Genomic DNA, 27,078 nt, shown 5'->3' with positions numbered 1-27,078 from the left:
AATATGAGTCCTCGATACCCATCCCTGGTGACTATACACTACTGAGAAGTTCCAGGAATCAACCCTCGCCATCTGAGCGGCAGAACTTTCTACTCTTTTTTTATTTTTTATTTTTATTTATTTATTTATTTTTTGCAGCAGCAACACGTGTATTCAGTTGTACGCTTCCTTCCTTTACTGTTCATAAACAAGACCTAATATTTATTTTTGCAATGTCTTTCAATGAATACAGTCTACTGTGTTCGCATCGCCCTAAATACATATCTCCCTGATTCATTTTAATTTGTTTACCAGAATGGAGAAAAAAGACCAACTTCTACACTATGCATCCGATCTTAAGAGACTACCCATTAGAAAATTATATGTGCAGTTTATTTACAGATTTTAAAAAAAATTATTGTTATATAATTTATGAGTTATGTGTGTTAGTAAAGAAACCTTATCAGGGGCTTCTTTATGTTTGTTACAGAGAAAAATATGATTGGACAACAGTGTAATTTGTCGCGCGGAAATTGCGTGGAAGATGTGGACAAAATGACGAATCGAAAGGTAAGGTGATGTTATAACTTTTTTATATACGAGTGTAAGATCTCAGTATCATACCAAAGGATAGATTGAAAGATTGCGAGAATAAGCCCAGTGTTTGCTTGCTGTCAGCTATTGTAACTCTTCTTTACGATATTAATATATTATTGATAGTATTAATGACCAATAGTTCTTCCGTAAGATGAGAACTTCTAAGTAATGTTATATATTTGTATTACACTTATCGATAACCAACATATAATTAATTGCAATTTCCTGGTATTTATATTTATTCTTTACCGTTTATTTACACATTTTAAGTATAATTGTTGGAAGATTTATTCCTTGGAATAATAGTGCATTTCACGTTATATTAGTTCCACACTTTCTTGCATTTGCTCAAAGTTTTGGAGCTTCTTTCTATGCCGATAATATATTGATCCCTCTCCTTCCCATCCGTTGCTTCGCTCCCCGAGAGACACCATTTGACTATTCCCTGTTATTATTTACTGATGTTCTCTTCTACAATGTGGCTAGTAGTTCCTACATTTTGTGTTAGGAAGAATTAATCTGAATCTTCTCGTCTTGGGTGCGACTTGTTGATGATGCCTGTGAATAATGAATATTTTATTTGAACGGCTTTTACCGTAGAGTATCCAATATCACAAACCTAGTTCACAACTATGATCACATGATGTCTGTTAATCCACTTCTCTCTGTTTATGTAGTTATGTTTCACTTTTTGACACATAGGGTAATCATACAGAAGACGTTAAAAAAAGTAAGCCGGCCGTGGTGGCCGAGCGGTTCTAGGCGCTACAGTCTGGAACCGCGCGATCGCTACGGTCGCAGGTTCGAATCCTGCCTCGGGCATGGATGTGTGTGATGTCCTTGGGTTAGTTAAGTTTAAGTAGTTCTAAGTTCTAGGGGACTGATGACCTCAGAAGTTAAGTTCCATAGCGCTCAGAGCCATTTGAACCATAACCATTTTTTTTTTAGAAAAGTAAGGAACTCATCCGTGTCTTACTGGCCCTTTGTTTACCGGGACAGCCTACTCTTATGGCGCAGGGTTAAGGAAAATATTCCTTAGAGCTGGTTGGTTGATTTTTTTTGTGGGGGGGGGGGGGACGGAATCGAACAGGGAGATCGCCGGTCCCACCGGATTAGGGAAGGATGTCTCTGCCAACTCGCTCTGTTTCCTAAGAGTTTCACCCTGGTTCTATACAGAGTGCACATTAATAAAACTAACGAATAGAAATGGAGGAAAATAGGTCTTATGAACATGTGTCCGGAAATGGACATTGTGCGTGCAATGACAACAAATCGTCCCGGAACAAAGTACAGAGCTGCATCGCATTCACGTCACAAAAAATGCTCAAAGTGGTCTCTATAGGATGCAGTGCACGCGTTCACATCTTGCATTATAGATTGCCGCACTCTTTCGCACATTACGGCTTCTCTCCGAATCGCGTCACAGGAGTAAAACCCGGTCCTCCAAATCTGGTGTACGCACGGTCCCTGCACGTTCGTCTGTCTGAAAAGACCCATGATCACACAAACGCCCAAAATGGGCGTGAAATGTTGTGTGATTTCTTTGGTGTATGTGAGGGTACTTATTTTGGTATAGCCGTGCTGCCTTTCGACCGTTTCCATCTGCTTGGCCATACACCATCTTGCCTTGTTCCCGACATGAATACCGAACCATTGTGCCACTTGCACTACGCTGCGTCAGTCACACAGCCTTCAAACACACAAGGAACGAACGGCACATATTCGTTTCGTCAGCGCCATTTACCGTGGCAACGATTTATTTCTAGACGCATGTTCGTAGGACTTTTTTTCCTCGATTTCCAGTCAGGAATCCGTCCCTGCAGTTTCTCGATTTTATTAATGTTTATCCAGTATAACTGACATGTAACAAAAATGTATCGTCGAACTTGTATATGCCTTGAAATTCTTTACGGACCCTTCCCTTTTTTCGTTCTCACGTGAAAGTAATGTAGTACACATAACCAATATTGTGCCCAGTTGTCCCCACTGTCAGTATTTCATGTCCATTCCTTCATACGAATTCATTACTTGACCAACATGTGAGACAAGTCACCATTTTTATCTCATATACGCAGCCTGCAAACACTAAATGGCTACACTCCATCTTTTTGATTTGCGGCTCTTTGTATTGGCCGTGTTTGCAGTTAAAATTTTTGGATGTGAGGTCCGCCAGTTATGCAAAACACCGTTTTTCTCAGTACCCAAACATGTTTCGGCACCACTGTACCATCATCAGTTGGTTTTCGTTTTTATTTATTCTTCACATTTGCTGTGCATGAATTTTCGGGATCACTTTTGTGTTAATTACTACAGGTAGCCTGTCATGTTTTCGTGTGACAAGCACTTCCATTCTCCACATCATGGTGGTATGTTGTGATGCATAACATAACTATAACAAGTATTTTCCACAAATAACGTAGTAAAACACTTTTCACTTCTCCAGAACACAGTGTGATTGTGGTTTTTTGTGTGTCCCAGCCCAGTCAGTGTTCATTATGGGCTCTGGCTGGGCTGTGACACACAACAAACCACAATCACACTGTGTTCTGGAGTAGTGAAAAGTGTTTTACTACGTTATTTGTGGAAAATACTTGTTTTAGTTACGTATGCATCACAACATCTCAGCATGATACGGAGAATGGAAGTGCTTGCCACACGAAAACATGACAAGCTGCCTGTAGTAATTAACACAAAAGTGATCCAGAAAATTCATGCACACCAAATGCGAAGAATAAATACAAACTAAAACCCACTGATGATGGCACAGTGGTGCCGAAACATGATTGGTCGAGGAAAACGGTGTTTTGCATAACTGGCGGACCTCACATGCACAAATTTTGGCTACACTCAATTTGTGTCACGCCAAACCTATGCGCAGACTAATGAAACGCGTGGGTTTTTGGTTTTGGCGTCAAGAACAGAGTCGCATTCTTTGAAACTGAATAAATCTTCTGTCACAGCCTGTGGTGGAAAACGTGTTTTATGCTGCAGTGATGGGAATCAAAGGGAAAAGACGTTACAGAAATGACTTTGTAATAGTGGTCAGACAGTAATCGAAATACGTTGTTCGTTAATGAGAATACATTTTCACTGGAAGTCTGTTTTTATTGAATTGTATACCAAAATTACAATAATGGCTAACGAAAACGAGTTAACAAAGGTGAAAAGCGTACAGTACACAAGAAACAGCGCTAGTCTTAATTATTCCCACAAGCCACAGTACAGACTATATCAGTAGGAGTCAAATGTTTGACATTCACGCTACGTGGCTGACAAGCAAACTTTGGTTACTGCTGTTGCTGGAATCATCCAACTCACACTTACAGGGATTGGACAAAAATAGGGGAACACCAAAAAGACAGCACATTACCATCATTAACACTGTGTAGGGAACCGGTTGGTATTCAAAACAGTCTTCACTCTCTCGGAATGGCCAAACAGGACCTGAACGTGATTCTTCAGTTTCTCCCGGCGTATTTGTTGCTCGAACAGTCCACGGGTATACTGCCGGTTCATAGTGTCCAACGGGCACAATATTTCGGCGATCAGACATGTCGCCATCATCAGGTACGCTGACGAACTGAGCTCCTGAGGGCGGGCGGCCGATTTAAATCCCCTCCCCAAGCGGGCCGCTCTCTTCGCCGTCCGCGCCCGCGCGCCGGCGGTGGCGAAGACGTGGGTTTGGCACCCGGCATTGAATGTAATTAAGAAGACTCTCAGCAAGAAGTACGAACTGGCGACCAGGGCGGACGTAGCAAGCACATCGACGCTACAACAGATTCCGACGCCCACGTCTTCGCTACCGCCGGCGCACGGGCGCGGACGACGAAGAGAGCGGCCCGCGGGGGGAGGGGATTTACATCGGCCGCCCGCCCTCAGGAGCTCAGTTCGTCAGCGCACCTGACGATGGCGACATGTCTGATCGCCGAAATATTGTGCCCGTTGGACACTATGAACCGGCAGTGTACCCGTGGACCGTTCGAGCAGGACCTGAATGGTTTTCAAGTCAATTCTATTCCATAATTCCTGAAAAATAGGTAACGATGATCGAGGCGACGAATAGCCATCACGCACCCTTCTCTTCAAATTAGATCATAGAGGCTCAATAATATTGAGAGCTGGTCCTGGGGGATGCGAGCTGTGTGAATGGTGGCTCTGTTGTCTTGGAACACAGAATCACCACTGAGAAATAACCATTGTACCATGAGATGGACACGATCAACAAAAATGGTCACTTAATCTCTGGCAGTAATATGAACTTGCAGAGTAACCATCAGGCCCATGGAATACCACGATATGGTCGCACAACTCATCAGAAACCCCCCTCCCCCCCTATATTTCACTCTTGGGTCGTAAACTTGGCCATAAGTTGCAAATCGTTTGCAACAACACTCACGCTACCAAATGACTTTCTCCCATTCCTCCGTAGTCCAACTTTTATGGCTTTGGCACCAATTTTTCCTCTTATGGGCATTTGTGTCATGGCTTTGAAATTCCAGCTCGCCCTGTAAATTCCTGCTTATGAAGCTAGCTTGCCGTTGTTTTGTTGTTCACAGGGTTCTCGAGTGCCACATTTAGTTCTGCAGTAGCTTTTGCGACTGCCATCGTCTTATTTTTCTTTACAATCGTATTCAGGTACTGTCTGTCACTCAACACACACTTTCGTCTACGTTGTGACTTAACAGATGTCTCTCCGCCTTCCATGTGTGCGCTACAATTCTTCGATAAGGTGCCTTTTGCAACACTATACACTTCGGCTGTTTTGGTCACGGAAGCACACGCCATACTAGCACTAACAGTTTGCCCACGTTCGAACTCGCTCGCTTAGCTCCGACGTAATGCACTCACAGCTACATAGAACACTGTTCTGAACACGACTGCGACTTGCAGTGTATTGAGGACATTGCACAGGTGCCGTCCATGGCCGAATACACCAGCGCCACGTGCAGGCCTGGCTAGCGTCTGTATTTATGTTCAAGCAGGCATTTCTAGCTGTGTTTCCAGATTTTTGTCCAACCCCTGTCTATATAAACCTCAACTAACATACTGCAAATTACTGTAAAGCGGTTGTCATGTGCATACAATGTGTTAAGTTTTGGTTCCGTACCATTCACGGATAGTACTGTATGTGGCATGATTGTTCACTGATAAGCCTCTGTCCGAACTGTCTTTACGGAGTCTGTAAACAGGAATCTGAAGACTGTTGTTAGTTTGTACTCTCAGTTCCGCGTCTTTGATTTTTCTGTACGTTTCTGCGAGATACACTTTGTCTTTATCCGAATGTGTGTCAGTGTAGAGATTTCAGCCTTTCTTTGTATACCAGTTGTCTCAGGACCTCACCAACAATCTTTGAGGTCCTTTTAACCCGTGAATTAAGATTCGTGTGTATGAGGAGTCTGTATGTCTCTGAAAATGAGAAATTGTACACAAATTACAGTTTATTAAAGCCATGTTAGAATCCATTTACGACTGTTCAGATAGCGTGCCATGAGCCTCATTACACATTTAACACTTTCGCAGCAATTGTTATCCATTTTTGTCGGGTGTGAAAAGACTCTTGTTTGACGCCGTGAAATTCATGATCGATTCGGATACGCAGCTCAGTTCTGGCCGCAAAAGAGGAATGTACACCAATCTCTTGTCATGTCCCAAACGAAAATATAAATCTAACGCGTAATCAGGAAGGTCGCACAGGCTACACGAGAGGTCCAGATAGACCTGACCAATTTTCCCCAAAGTCGACAGTCTGATCCGCGCAATAAAACAAGCGTGTTGAGGTCCGTCATGCTGGGACGGTAAGGTAGCTGCGCACAACTAGATGTACTGTATCCAGGAGTTCCACACACAGAAATCGGTGGCAAGCTGCTGCAGTTAAGCGCTCTGACAGAAGTAGTGGTCCCGGATGCTCGAGGAAAACCTTTGATTGTAATAGCTAACCGCAGGTTCATGGTGATTCTCATGGTCCCAGATATGACTATTCTGACTGTTAAAGTAACAAGTACGCATAAGATAGGCCTCATCTGTGAACAACCCATGTTTGGTAGGCAGGACAAAAAAAAAAAAACTGTAATAATGTCATACAAGATGTAAAATGTGATGGTCCTACAGCAAACACCTTCTGAAGGTGGTGGCATACGTGCATAACAATCGAAATGGATACGGTTCTGTGCTTATAACACGTGGTATAGAACACATATTGATTTGACGTGTAATAATAAATCACTCCATCCTCAGAATCCTGTGTTTCGACGTCACAGTCTCCGCCAACACGCTCAGTACATAGGCGTTCCTGTTTTCGAAGGCGTAGATGAAGTATAGCAAAGATACTATAGTGAGGATGTTGTGCACAAGGAAACGAAAGCTCAAGGATATCTTACATGGCTCCTTGTCTGACTGTAACACGTACTAAGTGAGAGGACGCAATGGTAAGCGAGCAGTATTGCATTATTCTGATAGCCACGTCGTCCACGAGTCGTTATAAATCTGAAAAGTTATTGCACTATGGACTGTACAAGTGTTTCGTGGGATTGTCTTTTGTAGATAAACTGTATCCTTACCTATAACGCAAATTCTGTGATCGTTCGTGCTCATATGTGTATACATTATTATTGAAAAGTATTTGTATGATGTGACTAGTACATGTTGTTAATTATTAATCGTGTACTCAAAGGATATTATTTTTTCATTATGTCATCAACTTTAAGTTTCTGTACATTAATTGTTATGTACAGAGAGACATTGTCTGGAATATATTTTCAGGAGGTGGTACCCTACTTCTCTCATATTTTTGAAAAAAATGTCATCTTAACGCCTTGAGCTGCTGGTAAAATCTTCATTTATACAACCAGTTTCAGTCGTCTGATCATCACCATCATCATCATCAGGTTCATAAAAGTATTCACAACATCATGTTAGGTGAAATATAAAATCGATATCGTTAGGTGATAAAACCATGAACAATATTCTGTCATTTCCTCTGCGTAGTATGAATCTGTTCACAGCGTTAAATGGCTCTGAGCACTATGGGACTCAACATCTTAGGTCATAAGTCCCCTAGAACTTAGAACTACTTAAACCTAACTAACCTAAGGACATCACACACATCCATGCCCGAGACAGGATTCGAACCTGCGACCGTAGCGGTCGCGCGGTTCCAGACTGTAGCGCCTAGAACCGCTCGGCCACCTAGGCCGGCCTCACAGCGTTAATGCCGATTACAGTTTTAACATAAATGTGTACACTTTATAGTACAGTTTTTATAGATTGAGGACGTAATTTATATTACTATATGATGACAGTGTACTATGCATGGTTTTATCAACTGGTGGTAACGATTTTGTATTTCGGCTAACTTGATGCTGTGAATACTTCTATGAAACTGATGGTCAGACGAATGAAACTGGTTGTATAAATAAAGTATTGTACCAGAAGCTCAAGGCGGTGAGGTGACATTTTTCAAAATTATCTATAATAATTTTCATTCTACACAATATGTGGCATAAACAAGATTATTTTCATCTCTTGTCTTGTGGCAGGTAGGCCGTCAGGTTCCAAGGCTGCATTATATTGCTACATGTTACACCAAGGCAGTCATCTTCAAAATTAACCTCTAGCGTAATGGATATAAATAGTGTCATCTTTCGATTGCGGGCTGTGCAAACGCGTTATCTGATACTTAAGTGAGTTAAAAGTGCCTTTGAAACATTGCACTGACATACGTTCATATGGGAAACGGTTTAAAATTCGCTAGTAGGTTGGCGTTTTTCTCTGTATTTCAGCACCGTCTCTGCTTCCAAGTCTATGGCCAGCTGTTTATTTTCTGTGAATTTGTTGTAGATTGGTCCCCTATAGGGAAGATTTGCACGGTTCAGACACGCTTATATGACGACTGGTTCAAAAAAGTGGCTCCGAGCTTTATGGGACTTAACATCTGAGGTCATCAGTCTCCTAGAACTTAGAACTACTTAAACCTAACTAACCTAAGGACATCACACACATCCATGCCCGAGGCAGGATTCTAACCTGCGACCGTAGCGGTCGCGCGGTTCCAGACTGTAGCGCCTAGAACCGCTCGGGCACACCGGCCGGCAGGTTTTATTAGAACAAAGAAAAAAATAGTATTGTTAGACGCGTGAAAGAGCTCTTGAGCGCGTCGTTTGGGGATGATCGTGTGCTCAGCCGCTACTTTCGTCATGCTTGGCCTCCCAGGTTCCCAGACCTCAGTCCGTGCGATTATTGGCTTTGGGGTTACCTGAAGTCGCAAGTGTATCGTGATCGACCGACATCTCTAGGGATGCTGACAGACAACATCCGACGCCCATGCCTCACCATAACTCCGGAAATGCTTTACAGTGCTGTTCACAACATTATTCCTCGACTACAGCTATTGTTGAGGAATGATGGTGGACATATTAAGCATTTCCTGTGTAGAACATCATCTTTACTTCGTCTTACTTTGTTATGCTAATTATTGCTATTCTGATCAGATGAAGCGCCATCTGTCGGATATTTTTTGAACGTTTGTATTTTTTGGTTCTAATAAAACCCCATGTCATTCCAAGCACGTGTGTCAATTTGTACCTCTCTATCTACATTATTCTGTGATTTATTCAGTTTTCAAATTTATACTGACTTTTTGTTCACCCGGTATAACGCGAGTCGCGTTGCGCGTTGGGGAGGGGGGGGGGGGGGACAGCACAGTCGTAACTGTAATGCGAAATAGGAGCGATTATCTGGCGTCCAAAACGGCATGATCGTAGGCTTTAGGGCCAAATGTGAAAGCATTTCCGAAACGACTATGTTTGTTAAGTGTTCGCGTGCTGCCGTAGTTATAGTATCCTGTGCATGGCAAAACGGCGGCCGGCCGCCGTGGCCGAGCGGTTCTAGGCGTTTCAGTCTGGAACCACGCTGCTGCTACGGTCGCAGGTTCGATTCCTGCCTGGGGCATGGATGTGTGTGATGTCCTTAGGTTAGTTAGGTTTAAGTAGTTCTAAGTTCTAGGGGACTGACGAGCTCAGATGTTAAGTCTGATAGTGTTTAGACCATTTGAATCATTTGCAAAACGGCGTTATTCAAAGCCGCTGCCGAAGTAACTGTGGTGCACCACGGGCCATAGGTGACAGGGGCGAACGACGGCTGCGGAAATGTGTGCCGACGAATAGCCTTTGGGAGCATCGCAAAATATGTAGTGAAGGGCCATGCCTTTTAGCCAGTTAACGGCGTTCGTCCTGGTTGATAGAAAGTATACGCCGTCGGGGCGCAATATATCATCAGGGGAGACAGACTCTGGCAATCGCCGCAAGAGTAATGCCAACATGCGCTCCGTCAGTAGCCAGCACTCGCTGGTCGCGGCACAAGTGAGACGGTGTGCATCCGAGTCAACGACTTAGCATGTCAGACACAAAGGGTCGTCTGTCAGATGAATGGAATGTAGCCTCTGACGGGTAGCGAACTTCCCATTCACAACCACGTACCACAATGAACGCACCGTCGTAGGTAGAAAATGCGTGTGTACCGCTCGCCACACCGTGTTCCAGGCAACTTCAGGATGTCTGTGGGCGACCGTATTTTGTCCGCTCGGCTAATCCCGCGCGGCGTCAGACAATCATAACATGAAGTATCCTCATATAGAAAGTCGCTCATATAAACATTCGTTGCTGACTGGGACTCATTTGACACATGAAAGCAACTTCGTGAGGTCCCCATGGTTATTACGCTTCCTGAAGTTAATTGTACGTGGTTAAATATGGGATGCCGAGTGTAGTGTCTCATTTAATTAAAGACTGCTACACAGCTCCGTACTATACTGTTACAACGTTTTGTCTTTACTTCCGCACGACGTCTTTTAACTTCTAGCACGCTTTTTCCGCGCTCAGGCTTCGCCTTCGACAAACATCTGCCACTTTCTACACAGTATTGTTCGTTATCTATATGAAGTGACCCCACAGCATGCTGGTTTATGCATCTAAACTTCGTGTATATAGTTATTTGAATCTCTACTTCGGAGTTGTGTAGGTGTCTGTACATGGTTAAATTGCATGTCGCCAATAGTTTCGGAAGTAACATCTCTCAAAGTTCTGTTCAGGTTAGATAGAATTAGAGAGCAGGATAACTCTTAGAAGAAAAAATTTAGCTACCCTGTCTCATGAAACAGAAACATCTAATTCCCGAATTAGGATAGAGTTAAATTCTTTTTAAAGTAGCATAGAACAGTTGCACTTAGTTTCACCACCAAAAGCGCAAGGAACTAGATGGAAATACACATCCGATTTTAGACGTGCCTTTCTTAAACTGAAGGTGTACTGCCACTAGTAGCTGGCATACACTCATCTGTTCAATAGTCTAACTACTTGGAGAAGTTTTCCAGTCCTTAAGCTAGACATAACTTGTTCATCCTCTTCAGTATCGAAACCGGTCTAATCAGATCAAGTGACAAACAGATTACTGTATTTCTTACTCCATGATTTTTTGTAAACCATTAAAGTGACAAAAGTCATGGCATATCTCCTGATATCGTGTCTGACCTCCTTTTGCCCTGCGTAGTGAAGCAACTCGGCGTGGCATGGAATCAAAAAGTCATTGTAAGCCCCTGCAGAAATATTGAGACGTGCTGTACATAATTGCGAAAGTGTTGCCGGTGCAGGATTGTGTGCACGTACTGGCCTCTTCGTTATGTCCCATAAATGTTCGATAGTATTCATGTTGGGCGGTCTGAGGGGCCAAATCATTCGCTCGAACTGCCCAGAATGTTTTTTTAGACTGGCGCTGTTAACAAAGGCACTCGAGTCGGTCGTCTGCTACCATAGACATTAACGCCAGATTTCGCCGCACTGTCCTAACGGATACGTTCTTCGTACGTCCCACAGTGATTTCTGCAGCTATTTCACGCAGTGTTGCTTGTCTGTTATAATCCGTTCATCAGAAGAATAAAACTGATGTAAACATTGCACTATGTATTCTTCCGCGTTTGCTGGAACCTCATTGGATTTCCGTTTCACGTGGCACTGCAGCCAAGCTGTCTCGACTACTGTCAAGTACGATTATAAAGGTACGTTTTGTGCTGTGCGTAACGCGTACATCAACTTAGCGATAATACAGGACAACAGCTTTACCGGCGCATTTAGCTTGGACAGCACTGGCCGGTCAGCTGGTACAGCTAGCGTGCAGGTACGTAGCCAGCTGCAGTACACAAGTAAAAAGAGACGAGCAGAGGAGCAATACAGCTTCGAATGTCATTTAATTTTCAAGCAGAATGAAATAATACACTACAAATCTGCTCCCTGCCGCCGTTGGATAAGCAGCTGCAGCAGCAAGTCGTATACTTCTAGCTCATTCATTTGTTACATACTTTAATTCTTAATTTCTTTGCGTGTTTTTGGTACTTGCATTGTTTAATTCATAAATTTCGGGCGTATTATAGTATTTGAGTTGTAGCATCGCGTTTTAGTACCTGAATAGTGTAAATTCGCGTAGTCGTCTGTCAACTGTTTTTGTTTTGAACGGCCAGTGTCGGTTGGTCACAGTCAGTGTGCTCCCTGCCGCCGTTGGATAAGCAGCTGCAGCAGCAAGTCGTATACTTCTAGCTCATTCATTTGTTACATACTTTAATTCTTAATTTCTTTGCGTGTTTTTGGTACTTGCATTGTTTAATTCATAAATTTCGGGCGTATTATAGTATTTGAGTTGTAGCATCGCGTTTTAGTACCTGAATAGTGTAAATTCGCGTAGTCGTCTGTCAACTGTTTTTGTTTTGAACGGCCAGTGTCGGTTGGTCACAGTCAGTGTGCTCCCTGCCGGCGTTGGATAAGCAGCTGCAGCAGCAAGTCGTATACTCCTAGCTCACTCATTTGTTACATAGTTTAATTCTTAATTTGTTTGCGTGTTTTTGGTACTTGCATTGTTTAATTCATAAATTTCGGGCGTATTATAGTATTTGAGTTGTAGCATCGCGTTTTAGTACCTGAATAGTGTAAATTCGCGTAGTCGTCTGTCAACTGTTTTTGTTTTGAACGGCCAGTGTCGGTTGGTCAGTCAGTGTGCTCCCTGCCGCCGTTGGATAAGCAGCTGCAGCAGCAAGTCGTATACTTCTAGCTCATTCATTTGTTACATACTTCAATTCTTAATTTCTTTGCGTGTTTTTGGTACTTGCATTGTTTAATTCATAAATTTCGGGCGTATTATAGTATTTGAGAGTTGTAGCATCACGTTTTAGTACTCGAATAGTGTTAAATCGCGTAGTCTCCTTCCGCCGCCGAGCAGTGTGTCAGCAGTGCACAAGTGGCAGCATTACTGCATTTACTAGGCAATCTTGTATTTTAATAACCGCTTCAATTTTGTGTCGTTTTGTTTGCGCTCTCTGTAGATTAGTTCAGACGTTCTTTGCACAGTTTTTAGCATGGATAGGGACTGCAACTGCTGTGTTCGGATGCAGGCTGAGTTGGCATCCCTTCGCTCCCAGCTTCAGGCAGTGTTGGCTTCGGTCACACAGCTTGAGGCTGTTGCCAATGGGCATCACTGTGGGGGTCCGGATGGGGGTTTGTCGGGGACGGCCAGCTCGTCCCACGCATCCCCCGATCGGACTACGACTGTGGTTGCCCGGGATACTGCCCGCATTGAGGCTGATCCCTCACCTGTGGTAGAGTGGGAGGTCGTCTCAAGGCGTGGCAGGGGGCGAAAGACATTCCGGAGGGCTGAACGGAAGGCCTCTCCAGTTTGTCTGACGAACCGGTTTCAGGCTCTGTCTCAGGCTGATACTGATCTTCAGCCTGACATGGCTGCTTGTCCTGTTCCAGAGGTTGCCCCTCAGTCTGCAAGATCCGGGCAGTCGCAGAGGGTGGGCTTACTGGTAGTTGGGAGCTCCAACGTCAGGCGCGTAATGGGGCCCCTTAGGGATATGGCAGCAAGGGAGGGGAAGAAAACCAAAGTGCACTCCGTGTGCATACCGGGGGGAGTCATTCCAGATGTGGAAAGGGTCCTTCCGGATGCCATGAAGGGTACAGGGTGCACCCATCTGCAGGTGGTCGCTCATGTCGGCACCAATGATGTGTGTCGCTATGGATCGGAGGAAATCCTCTCTGGCTTCCGGCGGCTATCTGATTTGGTGAAGACTGCCAGTCTCGCTAGCGGGATGAAAGCAGAGCTCACCATCTGCAGCATCGTCGACAGGACTGACTGCGGACCTTTGGTACAGAGCCGAGTGGAGGGTCTGAATCAGAGGCTGAGACGGTTCTGCGACCATGTGGGCTGCAGATTCCTCGACTTGCGCCATAGGGTGGTGGGGTTTCGGGTTCCGCTGGATAGGTCAGGAGTCCACTACACGCAACAAGCGGCTACACGGGTAGCAGGGGTTGTGTGGCGTGGGCTGGGCGGTTTTTTAGGTTAGATGGCCTCGGGCAAGTGCAGAAAGGGCAACAGCCTCAACGGGTGCGGGGCAAAGTCAGGACAAGCGGGGACCAAGCAGCAATCGGTATTGTAATTGTAAACTGTCGAAGCTGCGTTGGTAAAGTACCGGAACTTCAAGCGCTGATAGAAAGCACCGAAGCTGAAATCGTTATAGGTACAGAAAGCTGGCTGAAGCCAGAGATAAATTCTGCCGAAATTTTTACAAAGGCACAGACGGTGTTTAGAAAGGATAGATTGCATGCAACCGGTGGCGGAGTGTTCGTCGCTGTTAGTAGTAGTTTATCCTGTAGTGAAGTAGAAGTGGATAGTTCCTGTGAATTATTATGGGTGGAGGTTACACTCAACAACCGAGCAAGGTTAATAATTGGCTCCTTTTACCGACCCCCCGACTCAGCAGCATTAGTGGCAGAACAACTGAGAGAAAATTTGGAATACATTTCACATAAATTTTCTCAGCATGTTATGGTCTTAGGTGGAGATTTCAATTTACCAGATATAGACTGGGACACTCAGATGTTTAGGACGGGTGGTAGGGACAGAGCATCGAGTGACATTATACTGAGTGCACTATCCGAAAATTACCTCGAGCAATTAAACAGAGAACCGACTCGTGGAGATAACATCTTGGACCTACTGATAACAAACAGACCCGAACTTTTCGACTCTGTAAGTGCAGAACAGGGAATCAGTGATCATAAGGCCGTTGCAGCATCCCTGAATATGGAAGATAATAGGAATATAAAAAAAAGGGAGGAAGGTTTATCTGTTTAGCAAGAGTAATAGAAGGCAGATTTCAGACTACCTAACAGATCAAAACGAAAATTTCTGTTCCGACACTGACAATGTTGAGTGTTTATGGAAAAAGTTCAAGGCAACCGTTAAATGCGTTTTAGACAGGTACGTGCCGAGCAAAACTGTGAGGGACGGGAAAAACCCACCGTGGTACAACAACAAAGTTAGGAAACTACTGCGAAAGCAAAGAGAGCTTCACTCCAAGTTTAAACGCAGCCAAAACCTCTCAGACAAACAGAAGCTAAACGATGTCAAAGTTAGCGTAAGGAGGGCTATGCGTGAAGCGTTCAGTGAATTCGAAAGTAAAATACTAGGTACCGACTTGACAGAAAATCCTAGGAAGTTCTGGTCTTACGTTAAATCAGTAAGTGGCTCGAAACATCATGTCCAGACACTCTGGGATGATGATGGCATTGAAACAGAGGATGACAAGCGTAAAGCTGAAATACTAAACACCTTTTTCCAAAGCTGTTTCACAGAGGAAGACCGCACTGCAGTTCCTTCTCTAAATCCTCGCACCAACGAAAAAATGGCTGACATTGAAATAAGTGTCCAAGGAATAGAAAAGCAACTGGAATCACTCAACAGAGGAAAGTCCACTGGACCTGACGGGATACCAATTCGATTCTACACAGAGTACGCGAAAGAACTTGCCCCCCTTCTAACAGCCGTGTACCGCAAGTCTCTAGAGGAACAGAAGGTTCCAAATGATTGGAAAAGAGCACAGGTAGTCCCAGTCTTCAAGAAGGGTCGTCGAGCAGATGCGCAAAACTATAGACCTATCTCTCTGACGTCGATCTGTTGTAGAATTTTAGAACATGTCTTTTGCTCGAGTATCATGTCGTTTTTGGAAACTCAGAATCTACTATGTAGGAATCAACATGGATTCCGGAAACAGCGATCGTGTGAAACCCAACTCGCATTATTTGTTCATGAAACCCAGAAAATATTAGATACAGGCTCCCAGGTAGATGCCATTTTCCTTGACTTCCGGAAGGCGTTCGATACAGTTCCGCACTGTCGTCTGATAAACAAAGTAAGAGCCTACGGAATATCAGACCAGCTGTGTGGCTGGATTGAAGAGTTTTTAGCAAACAGAACACAGCATGTTGTTCTCAATGGAGAGACATCTACAGACGTTAAAGTAACCTCTGGCGTGCCACAGGGGAGTGTTATGGGACCATTGCTTTTCACAATATATATAAATGACCTAGTAGATAGTGTCGGAAGTTCCATGCGGCTTTTCGCGGATGATGCTGTAGTATACAGAGAAGTTGCAGCATTAGAAAATTGTAGCGAAATGCAGGAAGATCTGCAGCGGATAGGCACTTGGTGCAGGGAGTGGCAACTGACCCTTAACATAGACAAATGTAATGTATTGCGAATACATAGAAAGAAGGATCCTTTATTGTATGATTATATGATAGCGGAACAAACACTGGTAGCAGTTACTTCTGTAAAATATCTGGGAGTATGCGTGCGGAACGATTTGAAGTGGAATGATCATATAAAATTAATTGTTGGTAAGGCGGGTACCAGGTTGAGATTCATTGGGAGAGTCCTTAGAAAATGTAGTCCATCAACAAAGGAGGTGGCTTACAAAACACTCGTTCGACCTATACTTGAGTATTGCTCATCAGTGTGGGATCCGTACCAGATCGGGTTGGCGGAGGAGATAGAGAAGATCCAAAGAAGAGCGGCGCGTTTCGTCACAGGGTTATTTGGTAACCGTGATAGCGTTACGGAGATGTTTAACAAACTCAAGTGGCAGACTCTGCAAGAGAGGCGCTCTGCATCGCGGTGTAGCTTGCTCGCCAGGTTTCGAGAGGGTGCGTTTCTGGATGAGGTATCGAATATATTGCTTCCCCCTACTTATACCTCCCGAGGAGATCACGAATGTAAAATTAGAGAGATTAGAGCGCGCACAGAGGCTTTCAGACAGTCGTTCTTCCCGCGAACCATACGCGACTGGAACAGGAAAGGGAGATAATGACAGTGGCACGTAAAGTGCCCTCCGCCACACACCGTTGGGTGGCTTGCGGAGTATAAATGTAGATGTAGATGTAGAATATGCTCCTTAGACGAAAACCGCGGGCCGGCCGGAGTGGCCGTGCGGTTCTAGGCGCTACAGTCTGGAGCCGAGCGACCGCTACGGTCGCAGGTTCGAATCCTGCCTCGGGCATGGATGTGTGTGATGTCCTTAGGTTAGTTAGGTTTAATTAGTTCTAAGTTCTAGGCGACTGATGACCTCAGAAGTTAAGTCGCATAGTGCTCAGAGCCATTTTTGAACGACAACCGCAACACGTGATCTTTTTTTAGCTAACGTACTATTGTAATTGAAAACAAGAATGATGAAAATTCCTGACTTAACCACAGGGTAATTTTTCTGCATAAGCTGTGTGTAACGTATGAGAGTACTGAAAGATTTCACCGTATAGTTAAATACACTCCTGGAAGTGGAAAAAAGAACACATTGACACCGGTGTGTCAGACCCACCATACTTGCTCCGGACACTGCGAGAGGGCTGTACAAGCAATGATCACACGCACGGCACAGCGGACACACCAGGAACCGCGGTGTTGGCCGTCGAATGGCGCTAGCTGCGCAGCATTTGTGCACCGCCGCCGTCAGTGTCAGCCAGTTTGCCGTGGCATACGGAGCTCCATCACAGTCTTTAACACTGGTAGCATGCCGCAACAGCGTGGACGTGAACCGTATGTGCAGTTGACGGACATTGAGCGAGGGCGTATAGTGGGCATACGGGAGGCCGGGTGGACGTACCGCCGAATTGCTCAACACGTGGGGCGTGAGGTCTCCACAGTACATCGATGTTGTCGCCAGTGGTCGGCGGAAGGTGCACGTGCCCGTCGACCTGGGACCGGACCGCAGCGATGCACGGATGCACGCCAAGACCGTAAGATCCTACGCAGTGCCGTAGGGGACCGCACCGCCACTTCCCAGCAAATTAGGGACACTGTTGCTCCTGGGGTATCGGCGAGGATCATTCGCAACCGTCTCCATGAAGCTGGGCTACGGTCCCGCACACCGTTAGGCCGTCTTCCGCTCACGCCCCAACATCGTGCAGCCCGCCTCCAGTGGTGTCGCGACAGGCGTGAATGGAGGGACGAATGGAGACGTGTCGTCTTCAGCGATGAGAGTCGCTTCTGCCTTGGTGCCAATGATGGTCGTATGCGTGTTTGGCGCCGTGCAGGTGAGCGCCACAATCAGGACTGCATACGACCGAGGCACACAGGGCCAACACCCGGCATCATGGTGTGGGGAGCGATCTCCTACACTGGCCGTACACCACTGGTGATCGTCGAGGGGACACTGAATAGTGCACGGTACATCCAAACCGTCATCGAACCCATCGTTCTACCATTCCTAGACCGGCAAGGGAACCTGCTGTTCCAACAGGACAATGCACGTCCGCATGTATCCCGTGCCACCCAACGTGCTCTAGAAGGTGTAAGTCAACTACCCTGGCCAGCAAGATCTCCGGATCTGTCCCCCATTGAGCATGTTTGGGACTGGATGAAGCGTCGTCTCACGCGGTCTGCACGTCCAGCACGAACGCTGGTCCAACTGAGGCGCCAGGTGGAAATGGCATGGCAAGCCGTTCCACAGGACTACATCCAGCATCTCTACGATCGTCTCCATGGGAGAATAGCAGCCTGCATTGCTGCGAAAGGTGGATATACACTGTACTAGTGCCGACATTGTGCATGCTCTGTTGCCTGTGTCTATGTGCCTGTGGTTCTGTCAGTGTGATCATGTGATGTATCTGACCCCAGGAATGTGTCAATAAAGTTTCCCCTTCCTGGGACAATGAATTCACGGTGTTCTTATTTCAATTTCCAGGAGTGTATTTAAGCTACTGAAGGTATTACATAGTCAGTCGTATGGTAATATCTTAGTTCCTTCCTTATCCGAATCCGAGAAATACTGGAAGTGTCACTTGCTACGTTGAAAACGAGCCTGTCAACAGAATCCATGAAGCCAACCTGGTGCAGCATTTTCTCTTCTTTTATGACGAGCCGTTCTATATCCCGCCAGCGTTCGGTAGTGACGTGTGAAAATGCTGCGTGCGTTAGTTCCAGTACGACTTCTCGGGCCAAATCCCGCAGCTTTGTTCCAGATCAGTTCTAGTGGGTTCATATTGTAATGGTACGGTAGCAAATGGAAAAATGCAGCATTTGTATGACGTGCTCGATGCTGTGAAAATGATTGTTTTTCATGTTTCAACGATACTTATTTACCTCTGTGGTATAAAACGATGGACATAGTCCAAATAACGAGGATTTGGTTTTTCATTTTCGCTTTAAAAATTAAATTGTTATGTTTTCTTAATTTAAGCAACTTTTATTGACAGTCTTTCATAAAACATCGATGTTAAGAATTTGTATTTGAAATGGAAACAGGAATTTCGCGTCCAATATGTAATTAGAAACAAGAAGACGTGCATTATTCATAAAAAATTACGAGTTTTATAATTACGAGATGTAGGTATCTCAAATTGAACGAGAAACAAAAATGAAACCAGAGAGATTTGAAACTACGCACGAATAATGGCATCTAGTTAACATACCAATACCCTATCGAGTGCGCTACACGTTCACTGAGGGTTAGTGAACAACTGGATTGTATAGAACTCTGGGAAAACTTCTAAGCCGATTATCTCCGTAAATTTATGAAAATCATTAAGAACAGCTATTTCTCGGCAATTTTTAATCGTGTTCAACGCACATGTTTCACTACGGAGTAGAAAGCAGTCTCAGCCATTTTCATAATGAGCATTAACAGCGCGACAATCAGAGCACAACGCTGCACAGGCTGTGACTGTACACAATTTTTGAAATAAAAACTACATTGCTAAAACGTGATTAACAAAAACATTGATGACTATTAATACATTTGTATATCTTACAGTTTCATTTCATGTAACTTAGTAATAAGATATCTAATACATAAGTTGGACCTACTTCCAAGAGCATAACACCAGTGTATGTGTGTTACGGCTTCTGACCAATCATCGCGTTTGTGTTTCTTTACATCAGGTTCAAAAATGGTTCAAATGGCTCTGAGCACTACGCGACTTAACGTCTGAGGTCGTAAGTCCCCTAGAACTTAGAACTACTTAAACCTAACTAACCTAAGGACATCACACACACCATGATTCGAACCTGCGACCGTAGCAGTCCCGCGGTTCCGGACTGCAGCGCCAGAACCGCTAGACCACCGCGGCCGGCCAATGACTGTGTGTGTGTGTGTGTGTGTGTGTGTGTGTGTGTGTTCGTAAAGCATAACTCAGAATGAACAGACGCGAATTTGCTGCTTTTTGATAGTATACCAGTTTTTGTGTGTGTATTTGGGAACAGAGGTAAACATCCAGTTTGCAAATGCAGCTCAAATTTGTGGTAATAATTACCAGATTTACCCGCGTCATAAACGTTTACTGCGGTTTCGATTGTTCTTACCCGTTCCACGTGAAGAACTTGCAGTTTGTTTGGTCTCTGCACTGTGACAACTTTTTATTCGGCTCTTAATACCCCTTACGAGATTCAGTCTTTGTTGTAAGATTCGTGCTGGAATTTACGTAGTGCACTATTCCACTGCGCGTCTATCATCAAGAGCAGGCCGCTGCAAATAGCCGCTGGCGCAGTGTGTAGTTACAGCACGGTAATTGCGTCGTGCGTCAGGTGTGGAGCAGTTAGCAAACTCTAGTTGGCGAGGGGACGCGTGCGGCGGCCAGGGCAGGCTGCGCGCTTTGTGCTGAGTCACCGCCCAAGGCCACGCCTCCCGCCGCTGCCGTTTTCAGATGCAGATCGACTACTCCCGCCGGAGGCCCCCGTTGCTCGGAATGTGTCTCAAAACACTGCCTCAGCACACCGGCTGATGTGGAATGAGCAGCGTTCTTGTTCGCTGCACCCCAACTCCATCCTCCCACCATAAACTACCCTATGGCGCGTGGCGAAGGGTACTTAGTATAATGCTGTAACTCCGCAACCGCCCTTGTTTCTTACTGCATTCGACAATAGTGCGTGGGAAAAATATCTTCCTTAAGCTTCCGTATGTATTCGAATTTCTCGGATCTTTCTCCCCGTGGCACAAAAACTCCTCTTCGTAGCGTTAGCTACTGGAGTTTGTTGAGCATCTTCTTGACTATCACGCATGCTACACTTACCCTGATCTTCTACATACCCATCTACGTCAATACTACGCAAACTACCTGACAGTGTGTGGCAGAGGGTACAACATCTAGTACCATGAAATGATCCGTCCTTCCCTCTTCTACGCGCGAATGACGCAAGAGAAGAATGATTGTCGGTAAGCCTCCGTATTAGACCTAATTTTTCGAATTTTTTAATCGTGGTCATTTCTCGAGGAGAAACTAATGTGCTGCCCGACCATTTCCGGAAAATACTGTCTTGAAATTTCAATAGTAAAGCTCTCCTTGACGCACAACGTCTCTCTTGTAGCGTCTGCCGCTGGAGTTCTTTGAGCATCTCTCTAACGCTCCTGCGCCGACTAAAAGATCCCGTGAAGAAACGCGCCGCTCTTCTTTGGATCTCCCTCCCCCCCCCCCCCCCCCCCCTCTCTCTCTCTCTCTCTCTCTCTCTCTCTCTCTCTCTCTCTCTCTCTCTCTCCCTCTCCCCCCCTTTCTTTCCCTCCCCCCTCCTATCAATCCTACATAGTAAGGGACCCAGACTGATGAACAGTACTCAGGAATCGGTCGAACAAGCGCCTTGTAAGCCACTTCTTCCGTTGATGAGTTACATGTCCTCAAGATCCTTCCTGTGAATCTTGCTTACCCTACTATGCAGTTTACGTGGTCATTCCATTTCGCTCTGGATATTTGCTCCTAAATATTTTGCGATGTATACTGTTTCGAGAAATTTTTCATAAATAGTGTAGTTGTAAAGTAGTGGATTATTTTCCATGTGTGCGCACGCAATATGGTACATTTGTTTACTTTCAGTGTCAACTCCAGAGACTGCACCATTTGTCAGTGTTCTGTAGGTCATTCTGCAAACCGATGCTGCCTTCTGGCGTTGTTGATTTCTTATAGACAACCGCTTCATCTGCGAAGTCTTAAAGAGCGTTTGATGGTTTCTACTAGATCATTTGTACACATTGTAAGCAGTGACAGTCAAATCACATTTGCTTGAGGTATTCCGGAAATTACCTCTACATTTGTCGATTTTGTTCCGTTAGGAGCGGCGTGTCGACTTCTATCTGCAAGGAAGTCGATAATCTAGTCGCAAACTTGATCCGATAGTCGGTAAGCTCGTGTTTTTTTTTTCTTTTTTTTCACTTGCCGGCAATGCGGGACACTTTCAAATGCCTACCTGAAGTCAAAAAATGGCTCTGAGCACTATGCGACTTAACTTCTAAGGTCATCAGTCGCCTAGAACTTAGAACTAATTAAACCTAACTAACCTAAGGACATCACACACATCCATGCCCGATGCAGGATTCGAACCTGCGACCGTAGCGGTCGCTCGGCTCCAGACCACTCCGGCCGGCTACCTGAAGTCAACGGATACGGCACCAACGTGAGCGCAGCTGTCTTCAGCGCTATGGATCTCATGGAGGAACTTCTCATAGTCTCTATTAATCCTACCTGGTAAGCTTCGCAGGCTCATGAGCAGTACTGAACGAGTGTTTTGTAAGCTACTTCTTTGGTAGACGAATTCCATTTCCGTAGGTTACACTCAATGAATGTCGGCTTGGCAGCGTCTCTTCAGGCCGCTCCGTACACATATTCTTGGCTACTTTATGGCTGTTGTTCGCGGTGGATGATCACCACTCACGTAATTGAACAATAATGAGTTACTTCCCCTGTTTGTGAGCAATACGTTTCATTTAATCAAATTGCGGCTTAAATGCAGGCATCGATCCTGCGGTGGTCTTTTTGCAACAATTTTCTGACGTTGCCACTTTCCTACACACAACATTATGAACTACTAACAGCCTCTCGGAACATCCGGCATTATTCACCACATCGCTTGCATATGTCGCGAACAGTAATCATCACAGAACACCCCCTTGGGACACGTCTGAAAATTCGCTAAGATTCATTGACCTATCGACATGAGTATGCAAGGCCTCGTCCGTGCAGATAAGGCCAACTGCAGGTACTTTCGAAATTTAAGTACGTCGGAGATAAGAATAAATGTAAGTCATTTTGAGGTTATCAACGTGGCGAAATGCTTTCTGCCCCACTGCATTACTCAGTGGGGTGTGGAATACTCTGTAAACGATATGAGAGTTAACAGCTTGCTTATTTGGGCAGCTCTTGCGGTGTTGACGAGGCGTATATAGTATCCCAGGCTGTTTATTGACTTAAGTGATACAGCAAGGCCTTCTAGTGTTTTATGAATTTGGAAAGAAAATATTTCTTTTTCATTGTTCGTGTATATCTTTATGTTCACTAAAGAACGTGATCTTTAAATGAGACTGACTTCTCCTTTGAATCACCAACACAGGATCTCGTTTTTTAGGTGCGAATACCTTCCAGCTGAATAACAGAACGCTTGGGACTATAGGAAAAAAGTGTAATCTCTCTAAATATCCCACGAGAGGCGAGGGATATACGAGTCGATTTGTAATCCACCGTACGGTGCGTGGCGGAGGATACGCTACACTACTAAGAGTCATTTCCTTTCCCGGTCCACTCGCAAACACAGCGAGTAAAAATCGACTATGATAATGCCTCCGTACGAATTCTAATTTCTCGTATCTTTATCTTCGTGCTCCTTATGCGATCGTTCTGCAGTCTGCTTCAAATTCCGGTTCTCTAAATTTTCTCAGTAGGTCGCTTTCCCTTTAGAGATCCATTTGAGTTCCCGAAGCACCTCCGTAATACTTACGTGTTGTTCGAACTTAGCGGTAACAAATCTAGCAGCCGGCCGCTGTGGCCGAGCGGTTCTATGCGCTTCAGTCCGGAACCGCGCTGCTGCTACGGTCGCAGGTTCGAATCCTGCCTCAGGCATGGATGTGTGTGATGTCCTTAGGTTAGTTAGGTTTAAGTAGTTCCAAGTCTAAGGGGCTGATGACCTCAGATGTTAAGACCCATAGTGCATAGAGCCATTTGAGCAATTTTTGAAATCTAGCAGCCTGCCTCTCAATTGCTTCGACGTCTGCCTTTAATCCGATGTGGTGTGGATCCGAAACACTCGGGTAGTTGCAGCGTTAGTGTCTTATATGCGATCTCCTTTTCAGATGAACTACACTTGCGTAAAATGCTTCCAATAAACCGAAGTCGTTCATTAGCCTTTCTTAGTACAATCCATACCTGCTCGTTCCATTTCATATCGCTTTGCAACGTTACGCCTAGATAGTTAATCGACGTGGCTATGTCAAGCAGCACACTACTAATTCTATATTCGAACATTACCGGATTGTTTTTCCTGGTCACCTGCATTAATTTACATTTTTCTACATGTTCATCCAGCTGCCATTCATTTCCAACTAGAAATTTTGTCTGAGTGATCGTGTATTCTCCTACTCTCACTCAACGACGACACCTTCCCATACACAACAGAATTATCAGCCGCAGACGGCTGCGCACCCTGCCCGCCAGACCTTTTATGTATATAGAGGATAAGGGCGGTCCTATCACACTTCCCTGGAGCATTACTGAGTCCGGCTCTTGTGAATACTCGCCGTAGAGGACAACGTACTGGGTTCTGTTACTTAGAGGGACTACAGTCTAGTCACGCATCTGGGATCCTAAACCGTATGCTCGCATGTTCGTTAACAGTCTGCTTTTGGGCACCGTGTCCAGGAATATGGAATCTGCCTGTTGTCCTTCGTCTGTTGTTTGTACTTTGCATAGCCGGCACGGTAGCTCAGCGTGTTCGGTCAGAGAGCCGGTTGGCCTCTGTAATAAAAAACTGAGGATCAACCACCGAACTTGAACAGGATATCTTGCGACGTCCGCAACGACCAAACAACGATCAATAACGAACAAAATGAAAAAAAAGAAAGAAGATAGCTGAGTGGTCAGCGTGACGGATTGCCTTCCTGCGGGACCGGGTTCGATTCCCAGCTGGGTCAGGGATTTTCTCCGCTCAGGGACTGGGTGTTGTGTTGTCATCATTTCGTCCCCATCCGGCGCGCAGGTATGTAATAAGACCTGCACAAAGGCTGCCGGACTTGCCCCGTAAGGGGCCTCCCGGCCAATAACGCCAAATACTCATTTTCCATTTACCTAACCCGTACCCAGCCAGGACTACGAGTTTTTCCTGAGGTGTTTGCCATTTGACACGATCCAGGAGGCACGTGCAGCTTATCGAGTGTTTCATGCACGGTGAGCTTTACTTCTCCTGCTCTGGCCTTCACTACTTTATACCGTTGTAAATTTCACCATTCAGTTCCTGTGTGTTGCTGTAGATGCACGCTGAAGCAATCATATCAGTAGTGGGACAGACAAATCATAGCGCCACATCATGTCCAAGATTAACACACTTGCCTCGAGGTATTTAGGAAATCACCTAGCCGTCTAAAGTGCTCATCGCAAGCTGAATGTTTCGTTAAACACCCTTTAAGAGAGAAAACGAAAAGGCGCACGACGAAGGAATTATCCGAATGGAACAGAAATCGATAGATTTGATGTACATGTACAGACAAACACATGATTACAATTTCAGAAAAATTGTTTGATACTGTATGATTTATTCAAGAGAATGAACTTCGCATATTGAGCAAGTCAACGTCGCGTTGGTCCACCTCTGGCCCTCGTGCAAGCAGTTATTCGGCTTGGCGTTGATGGATCGAGTTGTTGGTTGTCCTCCTGAGGGATATCGTGCCAAATTCTGTTTAATTGGGGAGTTAATCATCAAAATCCCGAACTTGTTGGAGGGCCCTGCTCATAATGCTCCAAACATTCTCCATTGGGGCGAGGCCCAGCGACTTTGTTGGCCAAGGTAGGGTTTGGCAAGCATGAAGACAAGCAGTAACTCGAAGCAGGACTTATCGCTGAAGACAATACTACTCCAGTCAATGAGATTCCAGACCGAAGACGTGTCTGGAGATGCCCCGTACGGCGGTAGCATACCAACCCGACTGTTGCCGCTATACGGCCTGAGAATCAGGAGTGATGATCTGGGATGCCATTTCCTTTCATAGCAGGGCATCGTTGTTTGTCATCCGAGGCACCCTTACGGCACAGCGGTACGTGTACAATATTCTGCACCGCGTTTTGCTGACCTTTATGACAAGATGTCCTGGACTTACATTTCAGCAAGATAATGCCCGCCCGCACACGGCGAGAGTTTCTATTGCTTGTCTTAGTGTTTGCCAAACCCTACCTTGGCCAGCAAGGTCGTCTGACCTCTCCTTCCAAAATATGGAAAGCAAAGAATATACAGTAGAGGAGATGTCTTTCACAATATCAGTATGAAGTGTTCAGTTCTTAAGATATCCATTTTAGAGCCCATATTTACTAGACATATTTTTCTTGTTTTGGCCCATACTGTCATCTCTGATAGTTTGTAGATGGGGGTTCCGGCTCACCCTGTAGACAGTCATTTTTCCGTAGCTCAATACTCGCGAATGGAGTAGGAAAGAGACTTACTAATACTGGTACAGTGTACCTTCCAACACGCACTGTATGTTGGCTTGCGGATTATATACGTAGATGTAGAATTTAATAATGTTCAGATTTGCTTACTTGATGTAGCACTACAGTGGTGTTTACATAGCCAAAGGGTTTTCAGTCCTAGAAAATATACAATGCCCGCAATCTATCAGTGCCTCATTGGCTAGTCAGTCCATGACGCTTTTGTAAAAGCGAAGTGCTTTCTGTCTATAAACTGTATTGCGTTTTTTGTGGATAGAGTGTGAACACAGTATTACGCTGCACAAACACTGATCACATTCACTCGTACCATACAGTTGTGCACATGAAGTATAGTAGGGAGGCATTCTGAAACATTTCCAAATTCAGGATCACTTGCCGATTCTCAACGCTTCATTCCATAGTTGGACGTGGATTCTCAGTATAAGAAAATATGATTTGAGAAAAATGTTTTCCTTTGGAATAGGCCATCGGGAATAGGTCGTTAGTCACTGTCAACAGTGAATTATTTGTAGATTTCTCCCGGAATGACTCACAATGAAACGACAGTAGATATCTACTTGCGAAGGAAAGATAATGCCGTGATAACGGTTAGAGTCATCGGAAGAATTCTGACAAGGGAAGTGTGTAACTTGGAACGCTCAGAACTGCAAGAAAATGTGTTTAGAATATAGACATCCCACACACCTTTATATGAGGCAATCGCATACAAAACTGCGTGTCT

At 45.0% G+C, this 27,078-nt stretch overlaps 1 protein-coding gene across 1 annotated transcript in view; it reads left to right on the top strand.

Annotated features, from left to right (window-relative positions):
* LOC126185200 (kelch-like ECH-associated protein 1B) overlaps positions 1–27,078 on the top strand; it is a 461,339-nt gene that overhangs the window by 238,247 nt on the left and 196,014 nt on the right. The window contains exon 3 of the mRNA XM_049928077.1: positions 470–549. The gene's annotated coding sequence lies outside the window, so the exon portion shown is untranslated. The remainder of the gene's footprint in view (positions 1–469; positions 550–27,078) is intronic.

Source organism: Schistocerca cancellata, chromosome 4 (genome assembly GCF_023864275.1).
Source record: "Schistocerca cancellata isolate TAMUIC-IGC-003103 chromosome 4, iqSchCanc2.1, whole genome shotgun sequence".
Lineage (NCBI taxonomy): Eukaryota > Metazoa > Arthropoda > Insecta > Orthoptera > Acrididae > Schistocerca > Schistocerca cancellata.
This window is presented reverse-complemented; position numbering and strand designations above follow the sequence as displayed.